We start from the raw sequence: 10,480 nt of genomic DNA, 5'->3' as shown, positions 1-10,480 counted from the left end.
AACACCACGTATTATGCAATGGTTTGCCATCAATTCACTGCATAGGAGAGAATTGATTAGAGCTCACCGCACCAGGAACGTCGTAGCCCGTAGGTTGATGGGCAGGAGACCTTACCCACGTCGACAATATTGGCACTCTTATTTCTCCAAACACACAGTCCTTAATTTGCATGCACCAATGCAGCACCGGTTCTGCAAGTTTAGCAGTGAAAAGCTGAACTCACTGATTTCAGCAGGTGATTTATTCAGCAGTGCTGCTAAAAGCACTCCCTCACACACAGAAATATCAAAAAAAATTAAATTACAAGCCTTTGCAGGGGTCCAAGAAACAAATCTTCACTTTTTCTGCAGTCCTTTTAAAAATGGCCGAGTGCCAATGTTTGTGTGAGACTGCGCATGCGCGCACGCTCCAACGTGCACGCGCAGGGTTGCCGGCATCACGAAGGCTAATTTAAATTGTACCCGCCCCCTGCTACTTAGAAAATCGGCGCGAGTGTTAGTCTCCGCCCCCTGCTGCGAAGAGCGTGCCGTGCCAAGCAGACATCGAGCTCCAAGGAGCTCGAGAATATCGGACATTTTTTTAGGCGCAGTTTTCGGCGTGAAAAACAGGCGCCCAGCTCGGAGGTGCACCGTTTGCGCCGCGGGACGAAACTTGGGGCCACTATCTCTATTGCCTCCTCTTTCAAAACCCTAGGATGTACGCCATCAGGTCTAGGGGATTTATCGGCTTTCAGTCCCATTAATTCCTCCAGTACTATTTTTTTACTAATACTAATACTAATTTCTTTCATTCTGTTTGGATGCCAGCGGCGTACTCCGTAGGTATGCCACTGACTGCAAAATCCAGGCCAATATTCGAAATGATTATTCTAAGTTTTAAAGTCTGAGACTTTATTGAATTATGTTGCAGAATAAGATTGATATTTGTGGTTACCATAGTGATGAGGCTTCAGGCTTATTTTGATATTCATTATTTGTGTTTGTGATCATTGGAGCAGTGAACACTAGTTCCACATTTTTATTTCTACTAACAGGAATTGGGACAGTAACAGTAAGGATAGAAAATAAAAACAATAAATGCTGGAAATACTCAGCAGATCAGGCAGCATCTGTGGAGAGAGAAACAGGGTTAATGATTCAGGTCGATGACCCTTCATCAGAACTATGGTAATCTTTGAACTTGAGAAAGCTAACACAAATGCAGAGCCCTCTACAAGTCTCTAAGTCAGAATCTTAAACATATTGTTAAATATATATATATTTGGCATTAAAAAACATTATGAAATGAGTTAATACCTATAATAAACCTTGAAGTTTTACTCAGTTTATGACACTATCAGCATCCGTTATATGAGCTCTATATAAATCATGTGATGTGAAACAGATTATGAGATAATAGTTTAATTTTTTTGTAATATAATTTTATTTAAGTGGATTTTATTCTAAGTATAATGACCTTTTTTGACAACCGACTAAGTTTTAGTTAAGGGAAAGTTATGGCTTTCATGACAAGATCAGTGGTCATCTTGCAACCAGTTTTGATATCTGAACAAGAATATAAGAATTAGGAACAGGAGTATGCTATTCGGCCACTCGAGCCTGCTCCGCCATTCAATAAGATCTTCGACCCCAAATCCACCTATCATTCTTCTAAACTCAAGAGAGTATAGGCCCAATCTACTCAATCTCTCCTCATTTGACAACCATCTCATCCCAGGAATCATAGAAACATAGAAAATAGGTGCAGGAGTCGGCCATTTGGCCCTACAAGCCTGCACCGCCATTCAATAAGATCATGGCTGATCATTCCCTCAGTACCCCTTTCCTGCTTTCTCGCCATATCCCTTGATCTCTTTAGCCGTAAGGGCCATATCTAACGCCCTCTTGAATATATCCAATGAACTGGCATCAACAACTCTCTGCAGCAGGAAATTCCACAGGTTAACAACGCTCTGAGTGAAGAAGTTTCTCCTCATCTCAGTCCTAAATGGCCTACCCCTCATCCTAAGACTATGTCCCTTGGTTCTGGACTTCCCCAACATTGGGAACATTCTTCCCGCATTTAACCTGTCCAGTCCCGTCAGAATCTTATACCTTTCTATGAGATCCCCTCTCATCCTTCTAAACTTCAGTGAATAAAGGCCCAATTGATCCAGTCTCTCCTCATATGAAAGACCAGCCATCCCTGGAATCAGTCTGGTGAACCTTCGCTGCACTCCCTCAATAGCAAGAACATCCTTCCTCAGATTAGGAGAACAAAACTGAACACAATAGTCCAGGTGAGGCCTCACCAAGGTCCTGTACAACTGCAGTAAGACCTCCCTGCTCCTATACTCAAATCCCCTAGCTATGAAGGCCAACATACCATTTGCCTTCTTCACCGCCGCTGCACCTGCATGCCAACTTTCAATGACCGATGAACCGTGACACGCAGGTCTCGTTGCACCTCCCCTTTTCCTAATCTGCCGCCATTCAGATAATATTCTGCCTTTGTGTTTTTGCCCCTAAAATAGATAACTTCACATTTATCCACATTATACCGCATCTGCCATGCATTTTCCCACTCACCTAACCTGTCCAAGTCACCCTGCAGCCTCTTAGCGTCTTCCTCACAGCTCACACCGCCACCCAGTTTAGTGTCATCTGCAAACTTGGAGATATTACACTCAATTCCTTCATCTAAATTGTTAATGTATATTGTAAAGAGCTGGGGTCCCAGCACTGAGCCCTGCGGCACTCCACTAGTCACCGCCTGCCATTCTGAAAAGGACCCGTTTATCCCGACTCTCTGCTTCCTGTCTGCCAACCAGTTCTCTATTCACGTCAGTACATTACCCCCAATGCCATGTGCTTTGATTTTGCACACCAATCTCTTGTGCGGGACCTTGTCAAAAGCCTTTTGAAAGTCCAAATATACCACATCCACTGGTTCTCCCTTGTCCACTCTGCTAGTTACATCCTCAAAAAATTCCAGAAGATTCGTCAAGCATGATTTCGCTTTCATAAATCCATGCTGAATTGGACCGATCCTGTCACTGCTTTCCAAATGCGCTGCTATTTCATCCTTAATAATTGATTCCAACATTTTCCCCACTACTGATGTCAGGCTAACCGGTCTATAATTATCCGTTTTCTCTCTCCCTCCTTTTTTGAAAAGTAGTGTTACATTAGCTATCTCAGTCCATAGGAACTGATCCAGAGTCGATAGACTGTTGGAAAATGATCACCAATGCATCCACTATTTCTAAGGTCACTTCCTTAAATACTCTGGGATGCAGACTATCAGGCCCCGGCGATTTATCAGTCTTCAATCCCATCAATTTCCCGAGCACAATTTCCCACCTAATAAGGATATCCTTCAGTTCCTGCTTCTCACTAGACCCACTGTCCCCAGTACATCCGGAAGATTATTTGTGTCTTCCTTCGTGAAGACAGAACTGAAGTACTTGTTCAATTGGTCTGCCATTTCTTTGTTCCCCATTATAAATACACCCGAATCCGATTGCAAGGGACCTACGTTTGTCTTCACTAATCATTTTCTCTTCACATATTTATAGAAGCTTTTGCAGTCAGTTTTTATGTTCCCTGCAAGCTTCCTCTCGTACTCTATTTCCCCCCTCTTAATTAAACCCTTAGTCCTCCTCTGTTGAATTCTAAATTTCTCCCAGTCCTCAGGTTTGTTGCTGTTTCTAGCCAATTTATATGCCTCTTCCTTGGTTTTAACACTATCCTTAATTTCCCTTGTTAGCCACGGTTGAGCCACCTTCCCCGTTTTGTTTTTACTCCATTCAGGGATGTACAATTGCTGAAGTTCATCCATGTGATCTTTAAATGTTTGCCATTGCTTATCCACCGTCAACCCTTTGAGTATCCTTTGCCAGTCTACTCTAGTCAGCCTCATACCGTCAAAGTTACCTTTCTTTAAGTTCAGGACCCTAGTTTCCGAATTAACTGTGTCACTCTCCATCTTAATAAAGAATTCTAGCATATTATGGTCACTCTTCCCCAAGGGGCCTCGCACAACAAGATTGCTAATTAGTCCCTTCTTATTACACATCACCCAGTCTAGGATGGCCAGCTCTCTAGTTGGTTCCTCGGCATATTGGTCCAGAAAACCATCCCTAATACACTCCAGAAAATCCTCCTCCACCGCATTTCTACCAGTTTGGTTAGCCCAATCAATATGTAGATTAAAGTTGCCCATTATAACTGCTGTACCTTTATTGCACACATCCCTTATTTTTTGTTTGATGCTGTCCCCAACCTCACTACTACTGTTTGGTGATCTGTACACAACTCCCACTAGCGTTTTCTGCCCTTTAGTATTCCGCAGCTCCACCCATAACGATTCCACGTCATCCAGGCTAATGTCCCTCCTTGCTATTGCATTAATATCCTCTTTTACCTGCAATGCCACCCTGCCTCCTTTTCCTCTCTGTCAATCCTTCCTAAATGTTGAATACCCCTGGATGTTGAGTTCCCAGTCTTGGTCACCCTGGAGCCATGTCTCCGTGATGCCAATTACATCATATCCGTTAACTGCTGCCTGTGCAGTTAATTTGTCCACCTTATTCTGAATACTCTTCGCACTGAGGCACAGAGCCTTCAGGCTTGTCTTTTTAACACACTTTGCCCCTTTAGAATTTTGCTGTAATGTGGCCATTTTTGTTTTTTGCCTTGGGTTTCTCTGCCTCCACTTTTACTATTCTCCTTTCTATCTTTTGCTTCTGACTCCATGTTATTTCCCTCTGTCTCCCTGCATAGGTTCCCATCCCCCTGCTATGATAGTTTAACTTCTCCCCAACAGCACTAGCAAACACTCCCCCTAGGACATTGGTTCCGGTCCTACCCAGGTGCAGACCGTCCGGTTTGTACTGGTCCCACCTCCCCCAGAACCGGTTCCAATGCCCCAGGAATTTGAATCCCTCCCTTCTGCACCACTGCTCAAGGCACGTATTCATCTGAGCTATCCTGCGATTCCTACTCTGACTAGCACGTGGCACTGGTAGCAATCCTGAGATTACTACTTTTGAGGTCCTACTTTTTAATTTAGCTCCTAGCTCCCTAAATTCATCTCGTAGGACCTCATCCCGTTTTTTACTTATATCGTTGGTACCTATATGCACCACGAAAACTGGCTGTTCACCCTCCCTTTTCAGAATGTCCTGCACCCGCTCCGTGACATCCTTGACCCTTGCACCAGGGAGGCAACATATCATCCTGAAGTCTCGGTTGCGGCCGCAGAAACGCCTATCTATTCACCTCATAATCGAATCACCTATCACTATCGCTCTCCCACTCTTTTTCCTGCCCTCCTGTGCAGCAGAGCCACCCACGGTGCCATGAACTTGGCTGCTGCTGCCCTCCCCTGATGAATCATCCCCCTTAACAGTACCCAAAGCAGTGTATCTGTTTTGCAGGGGGATGACCGCAGGGGACCCCTGCACTACCTTCCTTGCACTGCTCTTCCTGTTGGTCACCCATCCCCTATCTGGCTGTGTACCTTTAACCTGTGGTAAGACTAACTCACTAAACGTGCTATTCACATCATTCTCAGCATCGTGGATGCTCCAGAGTGGATGCACCCGCAGCTTCAGTGCCGCAATGCGGTCCGTCAGAAGCTGGAGGCGGATACACTTCCCACACATGTAGTCATCAGGGATACTGGAAGCGTCCCTGACCTCCCACATAGTAGAGGAGGAGCATAACACGTGTCCGAGCTCTCTTGCCATCACTTAACCCTTAGATTAACTTAATTTGGCAACAACAAGGCTAAAGGTTACTTACTGATAAAGAAAAGAAAAAAGAAAAGCTACTTACCAATCACCAGCCAATCACTTACCCCCCTGGCTGTGATGTCACCTGTTGATTTCTTTCTACTTCTTTTTTGCCTCCCCGCTGCAGCTGCACCGGCTGGCCTCCTCGATGCTGCTGCTGCTCCCTGCAACTGCTGGGCCTCTTGTAGGCCTCACCAACGTCCCTCTCCGCCTCCTCGATGCTGCAGCTGCTCCCTGCAACTGCTGGGCCTCTTGTAGGCCTCACCAACGTCCCTCTCCGCCTCCTCGATGCTGCCGCTGCTCCCTGCAACTGCTGGGCCTCTTGTAGGCCTCACCAACGTCCCTCTCCGCCTCCTCGATGCTGCTGCTGCTCCCTGCAACTGCTGGGCCTCTTGTAGGCCTCACCAACATCCCGCTCCGCCTCCTCGATGCTGCCGCTGCTCCCTGCAACTGCTGGGCCTCTTGTAGGCCTCACCAACGTCCCTCTCCGCCTCCTCGATGTTGCCGCTGCTCCCTGCAACTGCTGGGCCTCTTGTAGGCCTCACCAAAGTCCCGCTCCGCCTCCTCGATGCTGCTGCTGCTCCCTGCAACTGCTGGGCCTCTTGTAGGCCTCACCAACATCCCGCTCCGCCTCCTCGATGCTGCTGCTGCTCCCTGCAACTGCTGGGCCTCTTGTAGGCCTCACCAACGTCCCGCTCCGCCTCCTCGATGCTGCCGCTGCTCCCTGCAATCAATATAGTGAAGCCTTGTTGCACCGCCTCTAAGGTAAGTATATCCTTCCTTAGATAAGGTGATCAAAACTACACAGTACTCCAGGTGTGGTCTCACCAAAGCCCTGTACAATTGCAGTAAGGCTTCCTTACTATTGTACTCCAACTCCCTTGCAATAAAGGTCAACATGCCGTTTGCCTTCCTAATTGCTTGCTGTACCTGCATGGTAACTAATGATGAATAATGATGAATAATAATGAGTGATTGATGGCGACATGATATGTAAATGTTTTAAAGGATAGAAAATACAATGTCATGCTAAAAACAGTCTATACAGATTCTATAAAAGGAAGCAAGGTTTTAAAGATGCACACAGTAATGGACAAATGTGTAATATTTGGGTTCTTCGTTACTCGTAAAGTTAACCCTTTCCACCAATACGATTAATGTGTTCTCTGTTTATAGCTAAGTTTTTCTGAGAGTGATTGACATGATTGCACTTTTGCATCCTTCCACTTCATGTGTATGTTATTTTACAGAAATTGGGTCTTTTTGGTTTGGTTGCTCATTCATTTTATTTTATAGCTTAGCTTTTCTCTGCACATTGATGGATAAGAATAATTGCTTTAGATTGCTGCCAAACTAGATCATCAGGTGATTTAACGTGAACCAGAGTAAGAATATGGCACAGTTCAGTTGTTGGTTGAAGCGGTTTAAGATTTTCTTGTCTAAAGTTAGAATCAATTTGTTAAGACAAAATGGAATATCGGTAAAGAGCCTTTCATTACATATGTTGGAGACTGGGAATTTCAGAAGGGATCTTTCCTAACTGGTTTACATTTTGAGGTGATATTAATGCTATGCTATATGTGGGCTGTGCATTCTTCACACATTTCTCACATCATACATCCTGAACTTGACTGGGCCATGAGTGAAAGGTGATGCAGTATTTTCCATATATGGAAGACAGGAAAATGCATGTTGGTGTGGAGTAATACTCCTGAGTTGTTTGCTGAAATGCATGACCACCTTCCCATTCACTTGGCTGCAAAAAATATATATTGAAAAAATATATTAGGAAAAAGTATATGGGGATTAGGAAGAGATGTACTTCTTGTATGCTAAATATTTTCAATTTACATTTGACATGGCTCCAAATAGTACACAGTTGGAACATATATATATGTAGGATTTTATATCAGTGACTTCATACAGTTGACCAGGATTCATAAACTGTTGTTAGCATTGCGTCAGTTGACAGCACTATCTGCGTTCAATTGCACCTTAGTTAAGAACTGTATTCTGTATAGAAATGTGTGATGATGCACAACAATTCTGAATATTAGTCTGTCAGCTGTTTGCACATTGCATTTGCTTGTGAATGCTGGAATGAGAAGGTAATGCACAGCATTAGTAAATCTGGATAATTCTTTACTCTGCTGTATTTTTGTAAACTTTGGCAAACAAAGAAAAAGTGGTTTGGTAAACATTTTAAAAAATCAGGATTATACCCTTTTAAAAATGCAGAAGTGGTTTAGATGCCTAACTCTTTAACGATAAGGATTCCTTCTCAATCATGCTTTACCTTTGATGCATCATATAGCATATTGGTGTGATGTTTTGGCACTCTGCCATTTACTACCACTCGAACCTTGCAGTTTCCTAAATGGAGATTTAAATTCCATCTATGCCACCCAAAAGAATCGCTGAATGGAATCTATAGATGAGGAAATACTGGTAGATTATTTACTTCTGGCGCTCCTAACAGCCAGGTCAGACATGTCATCAGCAGAGTTCTGCAAGCAGGTTACCTGACCACCTTCTCAATCAGGAAATAGTGTATGACACAGGAGGCCTAATAGTAAGAGAAAGTAAAATAACAAAAAATGGTGGCAAAAAGTAAAGCAAACGTAAGATAGCGTGGTTCAATGGCTTTTGTATACCACCGATTAGATAGTCTTATTGCATTGGGTTGAAGTTCACATTTGTACCAATCTTGATTAAAATAGTACAATGCACAAGCATAATTCTTATAATGCCCCTGCACAACCTTGGGGCAGAGTGCTAAACTCCAGGACTGCTACAAAAAGAAAACAAAATAGACTTATTTGATGAAATGCTGTTGGGAGTTTATATTGTATAGTTTGGTTTAATGATCATTAAATGTTTTGCTCTTATTGGAGTCTGACGAGGTTCCTGTTTTACAGTTAGCTACCTGTTGGTTAATTTGCTGGAAGAATCTGAGGACGTGAGGCCTATATGTGGCCAATCAAAGTGAAAGTTTACTAATGAATTTCAGTAAGAGCAAAGAAAAGGAACATCTTCATTAGGAAATAATTTAACTATAATGAAGTTTGTTCATTCTTCTGCATACTTGCAGCATGGAAGATCCTGGTTGATCTATTATTTTTATTTCTTGTTTGAAAAGTTAAGTTGAGGTACTCATCTCCCTACCATAGAGAAACTATATGCAATGCCATAATTAAAATTAAATTTGATTTACAGACTAATCCATTCAAAATCTTGTTGACAATATACTTTTACTTACAGTATAGTTTAAAAAAAATGACTTTATTGATCGAATTGCTCCATAATATTCCCAGCACTATCATTTTAGTATTTTGAGTTTGAGCAGTTAGTGCATTGGCATACCAGTGGTAACTACGAGTTTGAGTTTCATTGTGATTTTCTTTTTCACAGGGTTAACCTGGGTTGCTCTTACGCACTTCCTAGGAGCTGATTTAAGAATGTTATTTATAAATGTCTAAGGACATGTTGCCTTCTGTGCAAAAGGACTAAAGTGATTTCTCCATGACGCTGTCAATGATCTTCGATCATCCAACAAGAGTGATTTTCAAAGCATTGAATTGAAAGTAGTTGTTTACAAACCCCTTCACGGACTTTACACTCCTTACTTTCGTAGCCTCTTCCAGTCCGTTTGTCAGTTGTTCTTTCGATTCTATCCTCTGCATCCTCCATCTGCTTGTTCCACCTTCAGTTGCAGAGTTTTGAGCTGTCTTGGCCCTACACTCTGGAACTCTTTGATGAGCACTCTTTATCTAGCTACTTTTCTGTTTACCTTCAAAATCTTTCTTTGAACCTATCTCACTGACCATGCCTTTGGTTATGTCCCCTAACGCTACTACAATTGTCCACTGTCTTTTTTTCTTTTGTTAAGCAGCTTGAGATGCTGACTGCGTTAAGAATACCATATAATTTCAAGTTGTTTGAGTGATGGTAAGTGCAGTAATAAGTAATGTTGTATGCCCATGAAGAGGCACAAAAATCAAGTGCAGAGCATTTTGAGTTGTAAAGGATTACTCATATAAGCTAGGAACATTCAAGACCAGCAGATTTTGATAAATCTGTAATCTAATTACTAATATTTGGTAATCCTAGTACTGGGCCATTATCCATTTTAACTTTGTTATGTATGTTTTAGAAAAATAGCAAGATCTTAAAGACTAGTTGACAATTTTTACCTTTTGAAATAAAATCCATCTGTCTGCCTATCTGACATCTTAATGCCCGACCCAGCTTGCAGCCACTATCAATTTTAAACATTCCCCCGTTCCTTCCCTGTCTGCCTCAAATGCTTTCTCTGCAGATCAACACCGTTTCCCGACCACTCCATGCTTTGCTTTGATCTCCTATTACTCACTTCATGACCTTCCATACCCTGCCTTCTATGGGTGCTAAACTGCTACTTCATCTTGGGTTTGCTCATATAGTGAGAAAAGTAGGCTGTTTCAGTATCTTCAGTACGAAAACATTGTAGCATTTTTACACATGCAAAGAGCTGATTTTAAACTATCAAAGTCATATGATGTATATTCATCTTTAATGTGCAAAAACATCCCAAGCCACTTCACTAAATGAGATAAAAATGAAAGCCAAGCCAAATAAGTAGTTATTAGAAGAGGTGGCAAAAGTCGTGGAGCTAAAAATTTGTGGCCGCCACGAGAGTTGCCGGTGTCACCACGGCCTCGGGT

Source organism: Pristiophorus japonicus, chromosome 11 (assembly GCF_044704955.1).
Source record: "Pristiophorus japonicus isolate sPriJap1 chromosome 11, sPriJap1.hap1, whole genome shotgun sequence".
Classification (NCBI taxonomy): domain Eukaryota; kingdom Metazoa; phylum Chordata; class Chondrichthyes; family Pristiophoridae; genus Pristiophorus; species Pristiophorus japonicus.
Note: the sequence above shows the minus strand (reverse complement) of the source record.